Genomic DNA, 19,839 nt, shown 5'->3' with positions numbered 1-19,839 from the left:
AAAAGTATATTAAAATCAAAAGGGAGCATGATTACAAAGCACAGTTTCACATGCGATTTGGGCAGATGCAGTATCTGAAGCACATACTTAAGAAACAGAACTACTACAAGCTGAATTTACACCTTTAATTGGGTTTATGGCAAGTTTATGTGAAAGCAGTTAACTAGTACCAAGTCATCCTTCTGTCAGTGTCAACATACAGCATCACGAGAAAAATTCCTCACATCTATATGGAGCAACTCTAACCAGCAGTATTTATGAAGAGGTTACACTAAAGCTCCATGCTGATCAAATCCAAATGCTGCACTTTAAACAAAGACCAGACATTACAAACATCTCCCCTCAGGTTTGCAGAGCAGCTCTACACCCTCAGAGTCAGTTCCAGTTACAGCAGAAGAGACCACCAAAGCTCAGCTCTGTCTCTGACACACAGTCCCTGCCTGATGCACAGCTCTGCAGCATTAAGCTCTGCACAGGGAACCAACAGAGTTCCCCACTGGTCTCATGCTCTAAACTAGAATACAAAGTATAAATGAGGGAGGCTATCAGTTTGCAGTTTTGTGGGGGTGTTTTTTGGTGTACACTGTTACGCTGTAATTGTTTTTACTGGAAGTTTTAACTGTCTGAAAGCACACCAAATCTAATTTAGGAATTGGAAACTGATAAAAAGCTATGCTTCAAACCAGTGCAGATTCCTTCAGACTCAGATGCACCATTACCTAAGACAAAAATCTTAAGAAAAAGAGCAGCTCTTCCTCTTTTCTTTAAACACACATCACTCTTCACTCAGATCTCAGAGCTAAAGAAAGGGAACTGATATCAAAGTTCTCTAGAGGGAAGAGAGTAAGTAATCTACCCAAAGTTACACCACATGTCCATGATGGGATTGGGAATGGAATCACAGCTCTCTCCGGAGTACACTGATCCTTACAGCACACAGCCTATACCTAAGTGTCCTTTAAATGTCCACCGCTATAGAACATAAAGAAACAAGGACTTATAGCCAGTTTGCTGAGTATCTTAACAGCATATTGTTAACAGTCATATCTAAATGATTAAATGCCACACTAGCAATGGTTTCTAGTCAGAATCTCTACTTACAAGCTTCTGGAAAACTAAACACACCCTATAACTGTACTGTACCTCTGTCTTCCTCAGGTGTAAGAAGGTATTTTGCCCATTATCCTTTTTGTACACTAGGACAGAGCCATGCACGCTATGCCTTGAGCAACTACATTACACAGTCAGTAAGAGGTACTCCATGCACCTCTTGCTCACATGGTGGGCATAACCTGTCTGTTATCATCGTGAACAGCAGGTCAAACACCACAGCCTCCCACTATTGATCCTGCAGGCATAAATGTCTATACAGATTCCATGACTTTCAACCTTGCCCTGGAAGCTAGGGTTAAGTTCAAATTTAGTAACTTACAACACATCCTAGACTATTCATAGCCCCCTTACATACCAGCGTCCCAACTATGGGATCTTTCTTTTTTCTGGTGGTGCCAAGACCTCTCTGTAAGAAGAGAAAAAAAATAGGCTGCAAGAAGAGGACCATAGGCAAAAAAAAAAAAAAGACTACTTCAAGACAACATAAATTGATCTCTGTGCTGAAGGGGAACATGGTCAATCAGAACCTACAGCTCCTACATTACAGCTCTGCCACAGCCCTCAGGCAAGTTATTTGTGTCAGTTCCTGCTCACCACACAGGTATTTTTGACACTAGGATAAATAAGAGTAATAAGCTCTGTATTTCTTATAACTTACTACTAAACCTAATCTGCAAACTCTCATACCTGATACAGAACCTATAAGCCACAATTATTTATGCTCTCTATATAAATTTTATGAAATTATGTTCTATATTTCAAACATATTGCTTTTTCCAAATTAGAAAAGCCAAAGTTTTAAGTAACTTAAATCCCAAACCTCCCAAATCAACTTCTGAATGACCATGCTCCACAAAGCTTTGCTATGCAATATAAAATTCTAAGCTTACTGATTTTAGAAGAGTTCTCTAAAGGAAACACTTGATCCACTTGCAGCTTACTGCCCAGTCACTCTCCCTTCCATCTCTTTCCTAGTCCTGATTATTTTCTTAATTACCACTTTGACTGTATCAAAGATAAGTTTGAATTTTGCCATTTGGGAGTATTAAGTCAGCAGAAGAGCAGAGATGTTTCAGAATACTACATGAAGTCCTTCTATAGTACATTTGTTCAGCACATCCAGAAAAGGCTGTGCAACTGGTTAAAAAGGAGACATGAATAGCAATGAAAAAGGCTACATTAAGATCTAATCTACACAGAAAACCAAGACAAACTGCAGACAAAAACCAAACACAGTAAGAACTTTATAAGTGGAAGCCGTCACCTGCATGACACAAAACAGCACTAGAACCACCCAGACCATGAGTACTTCATCTTTTGTGGCTTCTTTACATATAGAATCTATATAGCCTTTAAGAAAAAGACGTAGCATTATGCTGTTTCCAGAAAAAAAAAAAAAACACACACCTATGTTTTAACTCTATATACACATGCATACTTGTTTAAGTACACATATTAATTTGTAAAGTTTCTAGAAGCCAACTCCAGGGATTGACAGCTTTTTCAGAACAACTAGTGTTATTTCCTATGCTGCAAGAAGCACATAGAACACTTCAGATACTGAATAACTGGGAATTTAACATGCTTCATTTAGCTCTACACCTAACTCTGTCTCCTTGTGACAAAACACAAAAGCCATTAAAAGTGCAAACACACAACTGTGCAAAAAAAAGGGCAAAACTTGTGCATCCCATTATTTATTGGTCTTTGTCACCAGCTTAGATTGGTTTAATTTTGCCATCTACTGTAAAAGGGGGAAAGAAGAAAGGGCAAGGGACAAAACAAGTGGCGTCTAAGAAATTGAGAGCATCTCTGAATCTAAAGATAGGCCCGTGTCAGTAAAATGAGCTTTCACTGCTGGGTGTGAAAGCAGACACCAACTGAATGCCCTGCCTCAAACTACCGTGCTTTACTGTTAGTTTGCATTTGGGCTCCACATGCAAATAACTTTTCTTCTTCAGGTACTGAAGGAAAGCACGCACTCAGAGAACAGGCAGCACTTTAAGCACTTTCATAAAACAAGCTGAGAGAAACTGCTCTTCTAGAGATGCTCCGCCCCAGAATACACAGCTCAATAAGCCAAAAAGCCTCCTCTTCCAGACTGCATCTTAAACAGTTTTAGAGGAAGAAAACCAGGAGACCTACGTACACACTGGAGATATGATACCTCAATACTGCTTTAGACTCACTACATCCATCCTAAGCTGGACTGTTCACCTATCAATACAGATAGATATAAGGAACAAGAGAAATGCTTATTCATGCATCAAGCCAAGTCCTGAGATGCATTTAGCAAGCCAGCTGGACCACTGAAGTTATACCATGCACAATGACACACAAGATAAAAGACCGAGACACAAGCCACCCCTAGCATCCTTGTTAAAACAGTAAAAAAAAACCACACACAGGAAAAACAAACCAATCTTTACCCTAAAAAAAAAAAAAGCTCTGTACCCAATCAACTGGTTTAACATGAGGGAAATTAAAAAGCATGAATTCATGTTGTCCCTTATCCCTCTCAGTTTCTAGAAACAACAGACCACCGCTTTCCTGTAAAAGGACTACTTGAGGACTAGAAGCCAAAAAAAGTTCTGTTCTTGCTGCACGGATGCAATATGAGCTATTATTAACCTGCGCCAAATATCACAAATGAAATAACCAGAGCTGCACTGCATAGCACAGAATTACCCTTGACAGCAATGAAACAAGGTGATCAACACTCAGATGGTAAACATGTAAGGGAACCCTCTGCGTCTTCAGACCTGTTGTTCTACTTACCATACCACTTTATTTTTGAGACACACACTGTCAAAAAACAGCACGTCACCTATTCCCCCCACCCCCTCCCCTCTTGAGTAAAAGTGGACAACATACAACTGTTTGTTCTAAGCATATCTTTTTCAAAGTTACCAAGGTCATTGCTAACTAACATCAAAGAAAAAGCATTTACAAAACACAGAAATAAGTCTCCTGACCTAAGAACAAGCAGACTGGTAAGCACATGAACTACAGCTAAACTTCTCTTTCTGATGACATATGAAAGACAAGTTCTTATTACACTGCAGAGAAATGCAAGACACCAATATTCTGTTTAAATGCCAATCTGCTCTCAGCCTTTAAATTGGAACAATTTCTGAATCCCTTCATAAGTCTTCTACTGAGCTACCATTGACTTCAACCAGTATGCTTCCGCACCCAGTGCTAAGAATTATTTTGCACATGCTCAAAGAATATACGCCAGTTCAGTGAGGCAATTTAATTTAAAGATGAACAGCTCAGGAAATAAAGTTCAGAAGCTATTAGGTTATATCTTTTTGGAAAAACAATACTTTAGGTTATTGAAAGAAGAATCTTTTATTTCCTCTCACTTTTTTTTTTTGCCTAAACACTAAGTAAAAAAAAAAAGTCCACTTCATTTTTACTAAAAGTCACTTTCTAACATCTCTATTTTCGATAATGCTGACCACGGAGTCGGATTTTCATGCACAGGGGGAATGCAGAGGGTCGAACATGAGTCTGTTGGGGTACCAGAAATAGCGTTATTACCTAAGAAACAGTTTGGCAGAAATTAGGGTGATCAGTAACCACGAAAGCAACAGTATACAAGCCAAACTTTTATATCTGTAGTTAGTTACAAGTAGTTTGTTCAGTGCCTGTTTAAAGCTAAGCGTCTCCCCGTTAATTCCTGTTCACTTTGTTGCAAAGACTCTACAAGCCCGTCGGCTTGTGACAAATAAGATTCTTTCCTCGGGCACCTTGCCAAAGCCGGGGGTCTCACGGTTTCTCTCCCCCCCCATCTCGGCCACAAGCAAGCTCAAAACAGGCAAGAGATTTACTGAACCTTTAGCCAAACGCGCGGGGGGGTCCTGGGGACCGAGGGACACCAGAGCCGCCTGCAGAGCCGGCGGGAAAGGAGATGCCACCCTTCGCCCTCGGCAACTTGAGGCTGAACGCACACCCCACCAGAAACATCTTTCTGGAATAACCTGGCGCCGGCCAGCACTAGGCGAGGGCCGCCGCTGCGGCGCAGGGACACGGACACGGGCGGCCCCCGCTGCCACCCCGCGGGGGGAGGAGGCGGCGCGGCCGGACCCAGCCGCTGCACAAGGCTGGGACGGGACGGGACGCGACCCGCGTGGGGCACCCGGGCACCGCGACAAGCGCGCCCGGTCCCGCTCGCTCAGCCGACGGGGCGGCTGGATGCCCCGCAAGGCCGGCTCCGGCGGCCCGGCCCCGCCGCTCACCGCCCGAGGCGATAGCTCCAGGCGGCGCGGCCTCCCCCGGCCGCTGCCCCAGCAAGGGCACGGGGAAGGCCGCAGCACCTGCCGGCCTCGAGCCGAGTCCAGCCCCACGGGGCTCGGGCAGCCGCTGGCACGCCGCCGCCGCCATTGCCCGCCGGACCCCGCACACGTCCCCGCGCCAGGGAACGGCGCCCCGGCGGAGCGACCCCCGGGCCCAGGGGCCGCGCCGCGGCAGCCGCGCTCTCTCCCCGCACCGAGCACGGGCGACCTCCCCGCAGCAGCAGCGCCGCCGCCGCCACCCCCAGCGCCGCCACCCCCCACCTCCCTTCCCGCACCGAACCGCTCCGCTCCACCGCACCGCGCCGCACTACCGGGCACCGCGCAGCCCCTTCCCCTCCGCCGCTATGGCCGTACCCCAGCCAGCACAGCCTAACGACCACCGCCTCGCCTGACCTGACCTGGCCTGGCCTATCTTAGCTCAGCCTGGCTTGCTCACCCGGCCGCCCCGGCGCCGCTGTCCCCTCGCTCCGCGCCCGCCGCACGGGCCCGCGCGCTTGTTTACCGCCCCGGCCGCCCCCGGCCGAGGCCCGGCCTCACGCCCCGCCCCCGCGGCGCTCCCATTGGCGGCCCCGCGGGCCCCGCCCCGCGCGGCAGCGCAGCGGCCGCCGGGGAGCGTGCCGAGCCCGTGCGCCCCGCGCCCCCGCCAATGGCAGGAGGGCTCGGGCGGGGCCCCGGCCAATGAGGGGCGGGGACGGCGCGCGCGGCGGCTGCAGGGCGACGTGAGGCCCGTGAGGTCCGTGCGGCGGCGGCTGTGGGGCGGGGGGCGGTGAGGCGAGGCGAGGCGTGAGGTGCGTGTGCCGCGGCGGCGGCGGGCGGCGCGCGGGAACCGCCGGCGGGGCGGGGCCGGGCGGGGCGGGGGCGCCCGGCACCCCCCCGACACCGTCTTCCTGTCAGTGGCGGGCCTGGGGGGGGCCCCTGTACCGAGTGGGGACCGGCCCCGGCGGGGGTGTCAGCCAGAGGCGGCGGCGTCTCGCCGCGGTCCCGGCTGGTCGGGCGGGAGAGGACGGGGGTGGGCAGCGCTCGTACCCCGCGTCTGAAGAGGGCCCGGGGAGGAGGGGGGGCGTCGCTGCTCAGGCAGTCCCGCCAGCCCACCGGGGCCGTTCGTGTGTATACGAGAGAGGCGGAGGAGCCCGCCCGGTGCTCAGCAGGCCCCAGGCAAATGCTAAGCGAAGGGAGCAACTCCATTTCGTGGTGCTCCGTGCCCGAGAAACCTTTGTACGTGGATGCCAGTGTGATTTCTCAAATCGTTGGCGTAAAATCGCGGTCGATCCTGCTCACGCACGCGTTGGAAATTGCATGTTCGTATACGTGTTGGAAATAGAAGTAGCGCCTTGTTTCCCACAGGTTGATTCCAGCGATGCGGTGTCTCACAGATGCTGCAAGGGGCTGATAGTAACAGCTAGCTCTGTGCTTTTCTGGATGTTCTGGTAAGCACCCGTCTCCGTCAGCAATTTTCCTGTCTGAATAATAACAATACATTCTTTATGGTGCATTTGCCACATGGCTGCATTAGTGCAGAAGTATATTTGGATGAGGTGTGGACATTAAATAGTTCATTTCTTAAACGGGATTCATAATTTTCCTCTAGTTGCAGCAAAGCTTACAGGAGTGACCAACAAACAGCCCCGAGCTTTGATTTCTGCATTCTCAACTGCTTGCTTTGGCCAACCTTTTCAGCTAACTAGTAGCTTGACTTGAGCACTGAAATCCATAATGAAGAACCTATATCAGAGTTAGTAGGAGCTGAGGTTGCTGTGAGTTTGTGAAGAAGGAAACTGGATAAATGGTCTGCTGTAAGTGTGTACAGGGGTTTGACTCTACGCAGCCTGTTGGTATTTCTGCCAATCAGCTAGTGCCAAACTTCCCCCGCTCTGTAGAGAGGGATGATTATATCCCTTATGTCCAGCTGCTCATACCAAAGGTTGTTTGACTGGTATTTATGAACACACACAAAATATTGTTCAGATATTACATATATGCCTTCATTAAAAAGTGCTTCCCACCCAAGCCCCACTCAGCTTCCCAGGTAAGCCATGAGGAGTCTCTGCTAGGCACTGAACAGACAGCTCCAAATAAATTCAGTAAAACTCATCACCCAGACATTATCCGATTGGAAGCAAGCCTCAGTCAGTACTAGAAAGGTTAGATTTGAACTTGAAAGTTTAAAAAAACAAGTCCCTGGGGAAGACACATTATTGACTTAATTGCTTTACACACAGGCTGTGAGTAGACACAATATATCTGAAATGGAAAGACCAAACATGACACATGTTTGAGAATGGGATGGAGACTGGAGGTGTTAGATGACGCAAAAACATGGCTGCAGTAAGATACCAGCCTTGAAAAGTTTTGCCAAAAAAATGCCTAGTTTTCTTAATTTCAATACTGACACCTCCAGAAATGCATACAATTTAACTGTTCTATTTGTGCTTAATTCCATACTATTTTCTCTAAAGGAAGAATCACCTTTACCCTCATCTGGAAAAAGATATGCCTCAGATGTCTTTTCTAAGGACGCTCTTTTATCTACTCCTGTACTGAATTTGGATGTCGGTTCTAAGTTTCTGTGTACGTCACTTTGCTTGCGTCAGCTTGGCATTAATTGTGAAATACGTCTTGCTCACTGTGCTGAGCACAGAGAACTGCCTGGGTTTCTGCATGAGCACGCTGTTATAGCTTGAGATGTAGGCAGAACAAGCACAGGATAAAGCTCTCCCCATCTCTCAAAGACAGGCCTGTCTGGTTCCCTTTCTTCCCCATGGTAAGCCATTGGGTATTTATGCCGCTGCTGTTCAGTTTGCATCTCACCTTCTTTTGTCAGACTTTCTGCAGCCTTAAAAGACCCCTTGAACTTGAGTGCAAGGCTAGCTCTTTCTGTTCTTAGACTAAAGACATGTCTGTTATCCCACCCAATTTGGAATGCAAAGAGGTAGGCTTGAAAGCTGGACTGAAGCTGTGGGGAGCAGGTATTTTATGTCCTTTTTTGTTACTTTTTAGTCCTTGAGGGGAATGGGGGCAGGACACCCAGGACCCACAGTCCAGAATGCAGAGGCTAACTTTTGTGGGGATGGTTGCCTAACTGTGTCCACAGTCCTAAATAAAAAGTTGAACATGGTGTATGTAAAGCATTGGGGGAATTGTTCCATGGTAGAAGCCATGCGAGATTTCCCTGTAAACTGGTGAAAAATGGTAAAAGAGAAAAAAATACTGCCAATATTTGGGATTGGTTTAGTGCTACTGATTATGAGATTTACAGCCCTGAACGCTGGGAAAAAGAAGGGGCAGAGTGCCGTACTTTGAAAATAGACCAGGGAATCATCCTATCCTTTGGAAAGGGTATCTGTGGTTTATGTAGCAGCCTCATGGTTAGCAGTGCCCATGGGCTGTGGGAGGCCCAAATTCAGGTTCCCTCTCTGCTTGTGAAGACTTAGAACACTCCACCCTCACATCAGGACCCTAATTGTTATGCATGCTCTCACCTTCTACCCTCTCCAGCCTTATTCATATTCTTCTTATTATTATTTATTATTATGCTCTACACAGTGGGAAAGCTCAGCACGAGGAAATGAGAATGGAGCATTCCTCCATCCTTTCCAAATCCCAGAGAAGTTTACAGTCTGGTTTTGTGTAAACTGTGCCTTGTTCAGAGGCAGGAGATGTTGACATGAATCCTGTGGGGATCAGCCCAGGCTGCCCCATTCTGGTTCTGTGCCCTCCACCAAAGGATTGCAGGTAAAACAGCAGTGACACCTGCTTCACCCATGCTTTGAATCAACTGTCAGAGGTTGTGTGGGAGCTGATCTGCTAAATGTGCTATGCAAACACTTGCCAGATAAAGCCCTTCAAAGTGCGGTACAGAGAAGAAACCTAAGAAACTTCTATGTAAAAACCTAAACGTTAGCATCCATTGATGCTTTAGTGCCTCCAGTATGATGTAACAGCAGAATGAGGTGGTTGCAGGTTAAAAGTTTTTACTTCAGTGTCTAAATCTCATGTAATTTTTGTGCTAGGTGCCTGCATTCTTTTGCAGATCTGTGCAATGCAGATCTGAATTTACAGAGCAAGCCAGACCAGTCGGGTGAAGAAGCAAGTTCCCAGATTTTGAGGAGTTTCTTGATGACCTATAAGAACAAGAAGTGAACATTATTAAGAAATCAGCCACAACACATCTTTGGCACTGCAACTGTCATTTGTTTCTCACATCTTGTTCAGTCGTGTTATATTCAGTCAAATTAAAAAATACGTGCTGCCTTATGCAGAAACATGAGCATTTCTAAGAATCTTACACCTATAAGGATTATATAAATCAATCGTTTATTAAATTATAATAAAAGTATGATAAATGTGATTATAATATAAAATACAAATATAAATACTATAATGATATATCTGGCCTCATAATATAAAAATATAATGGAAAATATAATAAATCTTAATTCTAACTAATAATTGGTCACACTTCCTCAGAGCCAATTCTCTACTGATGTTAAAATGGTTTTTGAAGATTATTTAATTCTCCAAATATCCTGATTTTGCAGGTCAGAGGGAGGTGAGTACCTTGCCCAAGGTCAGTGGGAAAGCTTGATGTAGCAGCTGGAAATCCTGACTCCATAGCAAACGCTTTAGCCGTGCCATCATATCTTCACCTCACATTGCCTGTTGATACTTACATAACGAAGGGAAGGGCTTAATGACGCGATTTCATGAGGTGCATAAACAGCCCTGCTGCGAGTCTGCAGTAGAAGCAGCAAGAAGGGCACTGGGAAGAGTGAGGCTCTGACTGTGACTTCCAGCAGGGTCGCTGTCAGCCTTTGGGTGGGGTTGCTTTCCTCCTCCTGTTTGCTGTTTTCTGAGAGGAGTCAGTTTGCTCACCACCTAGCAGCTTGCTGCTTACTGGGTGCCAGGGAACACCCAAGCAAAGCTCTGCCAGGTCTGATGCTGACTGCTTTGAAGAACCCAGTGAAAGCTGGCTTCTTTAAAGCCTCGTACAAAGCGGGCCCAGTTCCCAGAGAGAAGCATGGAGAGGAGCAGGCCAGAGTGTCTAAACTTCTACGAACAAAAAAAGTTGGAGAACCAGAGCCTGGAAGGATCTTTGGGCCCTGCAGTATGAAGGGCTCCATTGCAACAAGAAGTTAATAGGCAGACAACTAACCTGCAGAAGAAAAAAGAGTCTCAATTAAGCAGCTATTGGTCATGTTATTAGGTTGACAGGTATCCAGGCTATTCAGAGAACACTCAGAAATCCTCTTGCATGGGACAGGCCCAAGCTGTTTCTCTGACCACAATAAAATATACGTCACCATCTTTCTCCTGTGTTCACACAGCTAACCACAAAGCAAAAGCTGCTCTGGAAATGTTTCCCTCAGTCCTCCTTCTCCAAGCAACCACTGAGGCTCAGATATGCTACCTCCTGAGGGCTTTTGCCTTGTGTTCGCTCATCTTCTTTAGAGGGTAGTTTCTTCAGGGCAGGAAGAATGTCTTATCTGACTACGTAGATTTATGATGTTCCATCAACGTATTATAATAATACAGGGATGATGAACTGGAACAGCTCAAGTAGAAGTCACTGGACAGGTGGCTTGGTTTTAATAGTTAACTTGTAGGTATTTCAAAACTTTGTCAGGTTTCAGTGACGCTGTTTGTACCATATGTTATTTACATGGCTTTATGGCCAAGAATGAGAGCAACAGCTTTGTAAAGAAATGAGATCTCTCTGACTCAGTCAGTGGTAGATGCATGTCCGGTATCATCATAGGATCCAAATGATGAGCTATTTTTGTAATGCTTAGGACTGCTCTGATTCCTGAACTGTGTATTTTCATCCCAAAGCACTCAGGCATTCTTTGCGCTTGTCCTTCTTTTCTCTCTCCCCTCACTGCAAAAGGATGGAGACAAGGCTCCATTTCAATTAGCCAGTGAGCACTTTATTTTTGAGATGATTTAGTGCTGTCAGAAGGAGACAGTGTGGCATTTCTGGAGACAAATGTTTTCTGTCCAAGAGGAAGACACGGTGCAAGGAGCAGGACAGGTATTTCATGATTTCCACCCCCATTTTCCTTCTGGGGCTCTCGGCAAGCAGCCTTGGTCCACACACAGCTGGAGAGGGCAGGGAATGCTCTGGGGCTGCTGGGGGGAGGGCCCCAAGGTCCCTGGCTGGGAGGAGTGGGGTAGAGATGGCCATCAGTTTCTGTGGAGGGGGGACGACTGCTGAAGGACTGCCTTGTCCTTTGAAAAAAAAGGAAAATTGAAAAAAAAGGAAGGGGAAGAAGATAGAAACCCCTTCCTTTTGCCCCCTAGGTTTTGCCTTGCTGAGAAAGCTGCCTTCCCAGGACCCTCTCGGTGCCGCTGCTCACACTGCTCACCTGTTCTGTGTCACCCAGAGAGGGGCTGCTTTGGGGAAGGAAGGATGAAGGGTGTCGAACCACAGACATGATTTATTATCTTTGTGGGTCTGCAGGGAAGAGACCAACAGAGGCCTGGGAGGCCAGCATTGGTAGTAAAGCTTAAGACTCAAGCATTTCTTGTCTCCTGCTATTAACTATCCAGAACAGGCAGCAGTGGCTCTGAACAGGGTATTTGTGCCTCATGCTATACAGCTCCAGGGCATTGACTATACAGAACTGAACTCTAACAGGAGGGGATGCAGGCCCACCAGTGCTGCGGTTATCTCTAATAATTATCTGGAGAAAAGGTAGCAATTCTACTCTTCAGGCATTTTAGACAGTACTCGCCTGGATTTCTCTTCTCACAGATGTGAGGCAGATCACAGCCTCATTATCTTTCACCAGGGTTTGCCCCTGCCCTCCACACATAGAGGCTCAGTGGGCTGGATAACATCATTTGCTGTCCAACTGGGGGAAAGAGTTGCAAATATGTTCTCACAAACTGGAAATTTACATATAGGTACATGGATTTTTTTCTCTTTAGGTTATGAAAGAAAACAAAACTAGGTGTTATTCTCTAGATGGGGTGGAACAAGCCACAACAAGCCCAAGCTACAAACATGCTCATCACTGACAGAAGATTGCCAGAAAAAGTTGTGCAGCACACCATGCATATGCCACCATGCCATGCTCAGCTGTGGGCCATGCACCCGCTGCTCCCTCCAGACTTCGTCACACGGGTTCCAAGTGGGCACCAAGTGCTCTGGAAAATTGGAGACAAGCCCATGGGGGTGGAGTACGTTGAGAGAAGGACAGTGCCAGGTGGAGAGGCTGCAGATAGAAGCACTAAATGGAAGAAAGCGATACCAGTCCTTGTCTCTGCATAGCATGTGGGACGGCACAGGGCAAGGACAGGCACCTTGCCCCTGCCACCTTAGCAATTAGTGTAGTAAAACAGTCACAATATCGTGCTTGCCTGTCCAAATTCTGTTGCACAACAATGCTTTTTATGGGTATCAAGCAAAGCCCTTTTTGATGAGATGAAGTTGAAGAGTGCAGCAGTCTGATTAGCAGCTGTGTTCCTCAAGAATACGGTATTTCTGTTCCTCCCCAGATCTGCGAGACTCAGTTAAACATTATTCAGTCTGTCATTCTTCTTTATCTCTGGGCTAGACAGATCAGTTTGTTTCTTCTCATTGTAAACTGCGTTTGCTTGCATAGTTTGGGGAGTGCTTTGCCCTATCCTCTTGCCACCTGATTGATTACACATAGGTCAATCGATCCTGTGCAGGCATGGCAGAAAGGCTCAGTTCTTTGCAGCTTTCAGCCAGAATTCACTTTACAGATGGTAACTAGCAAAGCCATTCACCCCCAGGGTAAACATAGCAAATTAATTTTGAAGCTAGGCAAACAGAAGGAATTCCTTTGCCTGCATTTAGCCACTCTAAAGAGCCTTCTACGAAGGACAGAAGGGTTATCTGAACAGTTTGTGCAGTTTTTCTAAAGAAAAAGGCAGGCTGGAGCCAGAGAATATGGGAGAAACAGGGCTATTTCTGAACACTTTACTGGAACGAAGAATTAACACTAGTCATCGTAAGCTGCTCTGATGGATAATGGTAAAGTGTGCTGCCAGACTCAGCCATTGGCCCCAACTTTTGGCATGGCATTGTCATGTGTCACGTAGCTGGAGAACTGAGCCACCTTACCCCAGCCTGGAATCGTTCCCAAGACACCGTGTTTTCTTTCACTGCCCTGAGAGCCAGTCCTTGTTCTGGCTTTCTGGCATCTTGCCTCGCTGTTTCAAAATGCAGCAAGGTGTGGGAGGAAAACAGGGAAAGCCGCGGGGGTTTTCTGAGTGCCTGTGTGGCAAATGGACAAACTCATAAGCTCTATCCACTTGCCTGAAGGTGATTCTCATGTAGTCCCCAAAATTTACTTCTAGCAGTCAGTCTTGGGGGAAAGCAGTGTCATTGCTACCTTTGGATGCTGACTGGCCTTTTTTCTGCTTTTCTGTGGCTATCAATCCAATTCCTGAGGTCAGTTGAGAAGGACGGCATAATCTGACCTCTGGTATCTACATACCTGGAGAGAGAGGGACTGGTGGCAGAACATCCTGACTGACACGTATCCGAGTGCAGCCATGAGGGAGACGCCAGCAGCCTCTGGAAGGAATGACTGAACAAGAGATGTTCCAGACATCCAGGTTAAGCCCTTCATTTGACCCTGAGCAAATTATTCCTATCTGTAAAATAGGGCTAATGGCATTCTTCTGCTCTGTCATGCTCTTGAAGCCCGATGCCTAAAGAAGTACTTGGGAATCCTCAGCGGAAGCACAGCAGAGTAACTTCAACATGCTGTGTAGCTGTGCACAGGGAAAAGAGCTTGCCTTCAGGCACAGCGGTGCCAAGAACCAGCAGTGCAGGTTCACTCTCCCATCAACTCCCAGCTGCTTCCAAGATTTCTAGCCTGGAGGAGCCCAAGATGGGAGCACAAAGATGTCCCTTTCCTTCAGCAGGCCCACTAGATACAGTAGCTAATGATGAAGCCTGGACAGTGACCACATCTTGTCCCATCCACTCCACAGACTTCAGCAACTGTTGCTTCATTTTAACTTGTGGCCTGCTTTCAAAGCATAGGAAACATGGTTCCTCTCCTGGAAGATGGATGTTCTTGCTGTTCTCTACAGCACCACTCCTATTTCATGACAGCACTAAAAAATGCATGCACACGCAATGGTAGCAAAGAAGGTGACCTAGCCCTTTACATGCCAAGTGCCTTTGGTATTGCTTTATGTTCCCTGATAGCCCTCGTTTTCCCACCTGTTTAAGTCTTCAAAGCCATAGCTGCACTGCCATAACAAGCCTGCTTAGAGAAGCCAGCACTCCATTCCCCTTTCGTAGGCCTAACTCATGCTTCAGGTATGTTTTGTTTTTCTTAGCCTTGTATTCTTTCCTAGGCTGAGTAGCCACCATTCAGAGTCTCTATAGCCAAATGTGTTTGCTGGATTTCTGTCCCCCATTAGTTTTATGCACAACCTAGAGTTTGAATTGGCAGCATGATGAATTGTCTGAAATCACTCAGTGTGTGCCATTTCAGTTCTTAGCTTGCCCACCCAAATCACATAAGGACAGGAATCAGATTTTTTTTTTTCCTTATTAAAGAAGTCAAACTGTTTTCATGCCTCGACACCTACACATAATGCTCTGGAAGACTATAAGCACACTATTTGGAAAACAAAAACCGCTCAAATTTAAACTTCCCAGAATATCACAAAGGCCATATTTGGTACGGGCTTACAGAGAGGGCGTGTCTTTTCTGTCATGATGAAGGGGTAGGATGTTCCTGTTGGAATAATTCTGTTAATGCTACCGGCATTTTATTGCTACTATCAGTTGGTACATAAAAGTTGTGGATAGGTAACTTTAAAAATAAATCTGAATACCTACCTTCAGCTCCAGCAATCTTGCTTGTCTTATACCAGTTTTGAAGGAAGGCTCAGATTCTTTCATAAATAGATGAAGCTCTACCAAGTAAGGGAGAATTGTAATTGCTTGTATTTAGCTTTGTAAAGATTGAAGATGGCACGGTGTAAAGTTAAAAGGTTGGCTCAGTTTTCCACACTTGTTCTCACAGTTTTACATTATTCCTAGTCTGCTTAAATGCAAGTTAGCTGTGGAGTTACTTCCATTTTATACCAGGGAGGGCAAGGTCTCCCTGAAATCATAGAAACCAATGATACAGGAGAAAATAGGCCTAATGCTTTTCTTGCTCTGCCCCCTTCTGATTCATCAGGCCCTGCAAGGCAGCTGGGGAGTGCCAGGCTTCACACCATTTATTTCTGCACAGACCCCATCCTGAATTGGCCTTGGGAGCTGTCACTTAGTTAAGGCTGCATTTGATAGGACTCAAACAGTTCCCAGTTTTGGAAAACTTCCATTCCAACTACTTGGCCCTGTACCTGTCTCAGGTTTCTATATCAAGAAGTTGAGTTAGTTCCACTTCAAAGTCTCTGTTTATTTATATCTTTTTAATACCAAGCCATAAATAGTGCTGAGCAATGACACCTCCCAAATTGTGCTCCTGGGTCAAACAAATGTGTCACACGAAGGAGAAGAGAACAGTTCATATTCACTTAACTCCTTGAGTGCGATGGGCAAATGTCTTGAATTCAGAGTGGAAAAAGATGGGTGACAGCAAACATGCAGCAGAGGGAAGATGTAAAAAGAAATTATGGTGACTTGAGTGATCATGTTTGATGCCTTGATCTGATGTGGGCAATCTTTCTTATGTAACTAAGCTTAAACCCTGCATTTACCCTCTTACTGTTTCCCATTTGTAGAATGTAAACAGCTTACATCACTTTACCTTACTGGGGGTAGGAGAAGCAAGGATAAATTCAACGAGGGATGCAACAGTGTGTTAGGGGGCATATGAATAGTGTGGTAGGAGAAGTTCTGGCAAAGATACCATATTTGTCCAGGCTGCTTTCCTATAAAACAACTGAATTCAAGAAAACTAGATAGCCCCCGGTCCTCCCGAGAGCACAGACAACATGATCTACCTAGACCCTATATTTCCCAGTGCCAAGAGCTGCAGTGACAACAACATGCTCTTTTTTCTCCCCCAGAGTAGCAAGACCAGCTGGGATAACAGGAGACTGCAAGTGAGAGGAAGAATGACAAAGCAGTAAGTATAATTATTCTTTTGCTTCTTGAAGATGCTCAGAAGAAAATCTAATTTAGCAATGTGTGGGGGAGCTCCTGACTTATGCTTGGGGTTTGTAGGGTTGACACTAGGACTGAATACTTTCTAAAAAAAATGAGGAACCCAAACAAAACAGCGTGCAGTGTAACAGCAGCACGTTACCCAGAGCTGCAGTGCTGAACACAGCATGACAGTGAAACCAGCTATTTTTAAATGGATTCTGGTACAGTGAGCTCACTCGCACTCAAGCTTCTACTGTGCTTTGCAAAAACTCCAGCCATGCTGGGGTGCGGGGTGCATGCTCTCTCCCTGCCATGAGGGAGACTCCGCAGGGCCTTCAGTCTCCCTGAAAAACAAGGGGCACACGGCAGAGTACTTTAAAATGGCCGGTACTTCTCCCTATAGATTTACTGCCCTCCCGTGGCTGCCAAGGAGCATCTCTTATGCAGCAACAGGGAGACCGAGAACTGAGGGCAACAATAACTATATATTCAATTTAAACCAAAATGCAATTTGAGTTACAAGGAAGAGGAAGACAAACACACAGTGTGATTAACTGGAAGTACCTTGGAAGGCAAGAATGAAGTGGAGAAATTCAATGGTTTGGGAGTAACAGGGAGGCCTCCAAATACTTTGCTTTGCAAGGATAGTGGGCTCTGATCTATTCTTCACCAGAGCTGCATCAGCAAGTGCCATTTGCTCAAAAAGAGACAGTTCATCTGACTTCATCCAACTGCCCCGTGGGGGAAGCTTTGCTAGTGACTGGTGCAAAGAAGGTATGGGAGAGCAAACCACTGCTCCTTTTCCTGACTGGTAGATGTGTGCTGTGACTTTGCTGTATGTACTAATCCTCACTGGCCCAGCTTCAGCAGTGTTTATAAAGCTCTTGCGGAGACCCTTCATATTGCAAATGTGTCCTTTTCTCTCTGTGAACCAGGAGACGACATTTCTAGTACAGACCGACTCCTTCCTGAGTGACTTCCTTAAGAACCTGAAGTTAGGTTTTTTATGAATGAGACCTTGAATATCCGATGAGAGCTGCTGTGGAAGCACCGCATGATTCTGTAAAGAGTGTCCTGTCTCTTGTACTTTCTTTATGACTGTGCTGCTTCTTGTGCACTCTCTGCAGGCAGAACGCATCTGCAGTCTTTTGGTGCACAGTAGACACTTTAAACAAAACAACCCCAAAACAAATCAAAACCAAAAGCAACGATGAAGTGGCAAAAGGAAACACAGCAATAAGCACAAGCAGCAGCTGCACAGTCAGAAGGCAACAATGCCAAACTGTTGAAGTTCACATGCTTCTAACAAAGGCACTAAATGCTGCAAGCAGGCTACATATCTCCCACCAATGAAAAATTTGGGTTTGCATTAGGGTGGTTTACCACTACATTTTTGTTTGTGGACCTAGCTTCAGTCTTACATGTTAGGGATTGTTGTATGCTCAAACCACATTTGAGACTAGATGCAGTGAGACACTCATTTTAGACTGGAGAGGAGGGGTGGGTGTGACAGGGATCATGTAGGAAAATGCCAACACATGGCATCTCCTATAGGACTTCAGGCCATTGAGTGACATCTGCATCAAGATGGGTGTCACCCCTGCCTACCTGACAGCTGTACTTTTTCAGGGATGTGCATCAGTGGGAGTATTAGGGTTTCTTCAGGGTGAAAGAGACTGTAGTTCAGCAGAGCATGCAGCAAGCTGGAATCAGTGAGTGAACACAATAGACAATGCTTTGCTCATTCAAATTGCCAAGTCACTGACTGAGTCAGTATCTCATGTAGTAGCCAGCTAAGGAGTAGAGTAAATCCTGCCCTCTCCATTTTCACATCTTAGGCCACGCTGCACAATGTTAACATCACAAACAAAACTTCAATTTATGCACAGGTGAAAATGTCCAATGAGATATCACTCAATATAATTTTAAAGCTTATATGTATGTGTGCATATACACATAATGAATATATATATTTGTAGCAAATACATACGAACTTTTACACAATTAAAACCACTCCAGTATATACATGATATATTCCTATCGCTCACCAGGACAATACATTTTGTTGCACTGACAGAATCTGTTGCGCAGTTGCCTTTTAAATAACAATTTTTAAGTTACACAGAACTGCATGGTGGAAGGCCAATCTTTGGCAAGCACAAATCTAAAGAAAACCACCAGCTCCAGTAGTGATCCTTCAATATTTGAAGGTACCCCCCAATTTCCTTCAGTTTTCAACTCTGCTTTCATAGAAACAATTTTTTTCTAACAATATGCTACAACCCTGTTAAGCCAAGCAGGATTTTTCTTCCAGTATGTATATATATTTCACATCCTCTCTACACCATGCAATTCACACAGTAAAATCATGTTTGCAAGTGACTGTATGCTGACTTGGCCCCTTAACTGGTTTAGTTTAAAAAAAAAAAAAATCCCAAACAAAACAAACAGAAAAATGAATTCTCACATAAAACTTAAAAAACAGCAGACAGAGCTCCAGTGATTTACGTTTCCAAAGGAAATACCTTTTAGTCTGCAGCTGTTAAGTCCAAACATTGCAAATGTAAGAAATGAGGACAGAAAACAAAGAGCAAGAATTAATTATTTATCCCAACTGAGGCACACGCAACTCGTAAAAAACCCTTATGTGCTTTTTAAAAATTTGTTTGAATCACCTGTGTGAGGTCCTTGTTAAATATCAAAGTAGATTAGCTTGAACAAGTCTATTGAAAAAAGCACCACCTTAAAAATGCGTAGTTCAAAGCATTATCTAAAAAAGTATTTGTAGAGATTAAATTCTGGATCTCTCGATGACATTGCATTATTCACAAAACCTTGCATAATGTTACATTTTGAAACACAGATATTGATCAGCTGTCAGATAAAACAGAGCATGTTTGTGTAACAGACAGCCACTCAAGAAAAAAAAAAATCATGTAATTTGGCTATTTCTGAAAAACTGACTCTTGGAGTAGAAGTAAAATTATTTTAAACGGTGGAGAAAACAGTAAGGTTCAGTCAAATCTGTATTTTTTATTGTCAACAAGCACTGTGATTTTTTTTAAATTAATTCACTCGAGAGTGTGTAAATATTCCTAGCATTAATGATGCCTTATGCAGAGTAATGTAACAGCTGATTAAAGTTTGCACACACACACCCCCCCGTGTTGATACAAACTATGACAGGGTATTTCCAACAGTCCCTTTGACAGCAAATACCTATTTTAAAATTTGTAATTAAAAAATAATCTTTAAACAGTACCAAAAGCTAGGTAAACCAAGTCTCAATCAGTGTAAGAGGACCTCTTCATAAAGGGAAGGTAAATCCTCCTTTGG

General features: G+C 45.3%; 1 protein-coding gene and 1 long non-coding RNA gene across 11 annotated transcripts in view; one reads left to right on the top strand and one right to left on the bottom strand.

Annotated features, from left to right (window-relative positions):
• COQ8A (coenzyme Q8A) overlaps nucleotides 1-5,959 on the bottom strand; it is a 49,204-nt gene extending 43,245 nt beyond the window's left edge. Inside the window, exon 1 of one of the 2 annotated variants that reach the window (XM_074897325.1) lies at nucleotides 5,851-5,959. The gene's annotated coding sequence lies outside the window, so the exon portion shown is untranslated. The other variant, XM_074897326.1, reaches the window with a different exon arrangement.
• An 86-nt stretch (nucleotides 5,960-6,045) lies between these two features.
• Nucleotides 6,046-19,839, top strand: part of LOC141956531 (uncharacterized) — a 47,751-nt gene continuing 33,957 nt past the window's right edge. For 3 of the 9 annotated variants that reach the window (XR_012632927.1, XR_012632926.1, XR_012632932.1), the window contains exons 1-3: nucleotides 6,046-6,147; nucleotides 6,759-6,841; nucleotides 16,425-16,483. This is a non-coding gene — a long non-coding RNA (uncharacterized LOC141956531). Of the gene's footprint in view, nucleotides 6,203-6,758; nucleotides 6,842-13,838; nucleotides 14,001-16,424; nucleotides 16,484-16,906; nucleotides 17,419-17,438; nucleotides 19,371-19,839 lie in introns of those variants that run through there. The other 6 variants (XR_012632929.1, XR_012632925.1, XR_012632931.1 and 3 more) reach the window with 6 other exon arrangements.

This window comes from Athene noctua, chromosome 1 (assembly GCF_965140245.1).
Source record: "Athene noctua chromosome 1, bAthNoc1.hap1.1, whole genome shotgun sequence".
In the NCBI taxonomy this organism is placed as follows: Eukaryota; Metazoa; Chordata; class Aves; order Strigiformes; family Strigidae; genus Athene; species Athene noctua.
This window is presented reverse-complemented; position numbering and strand designations above follow the sequence as displayed.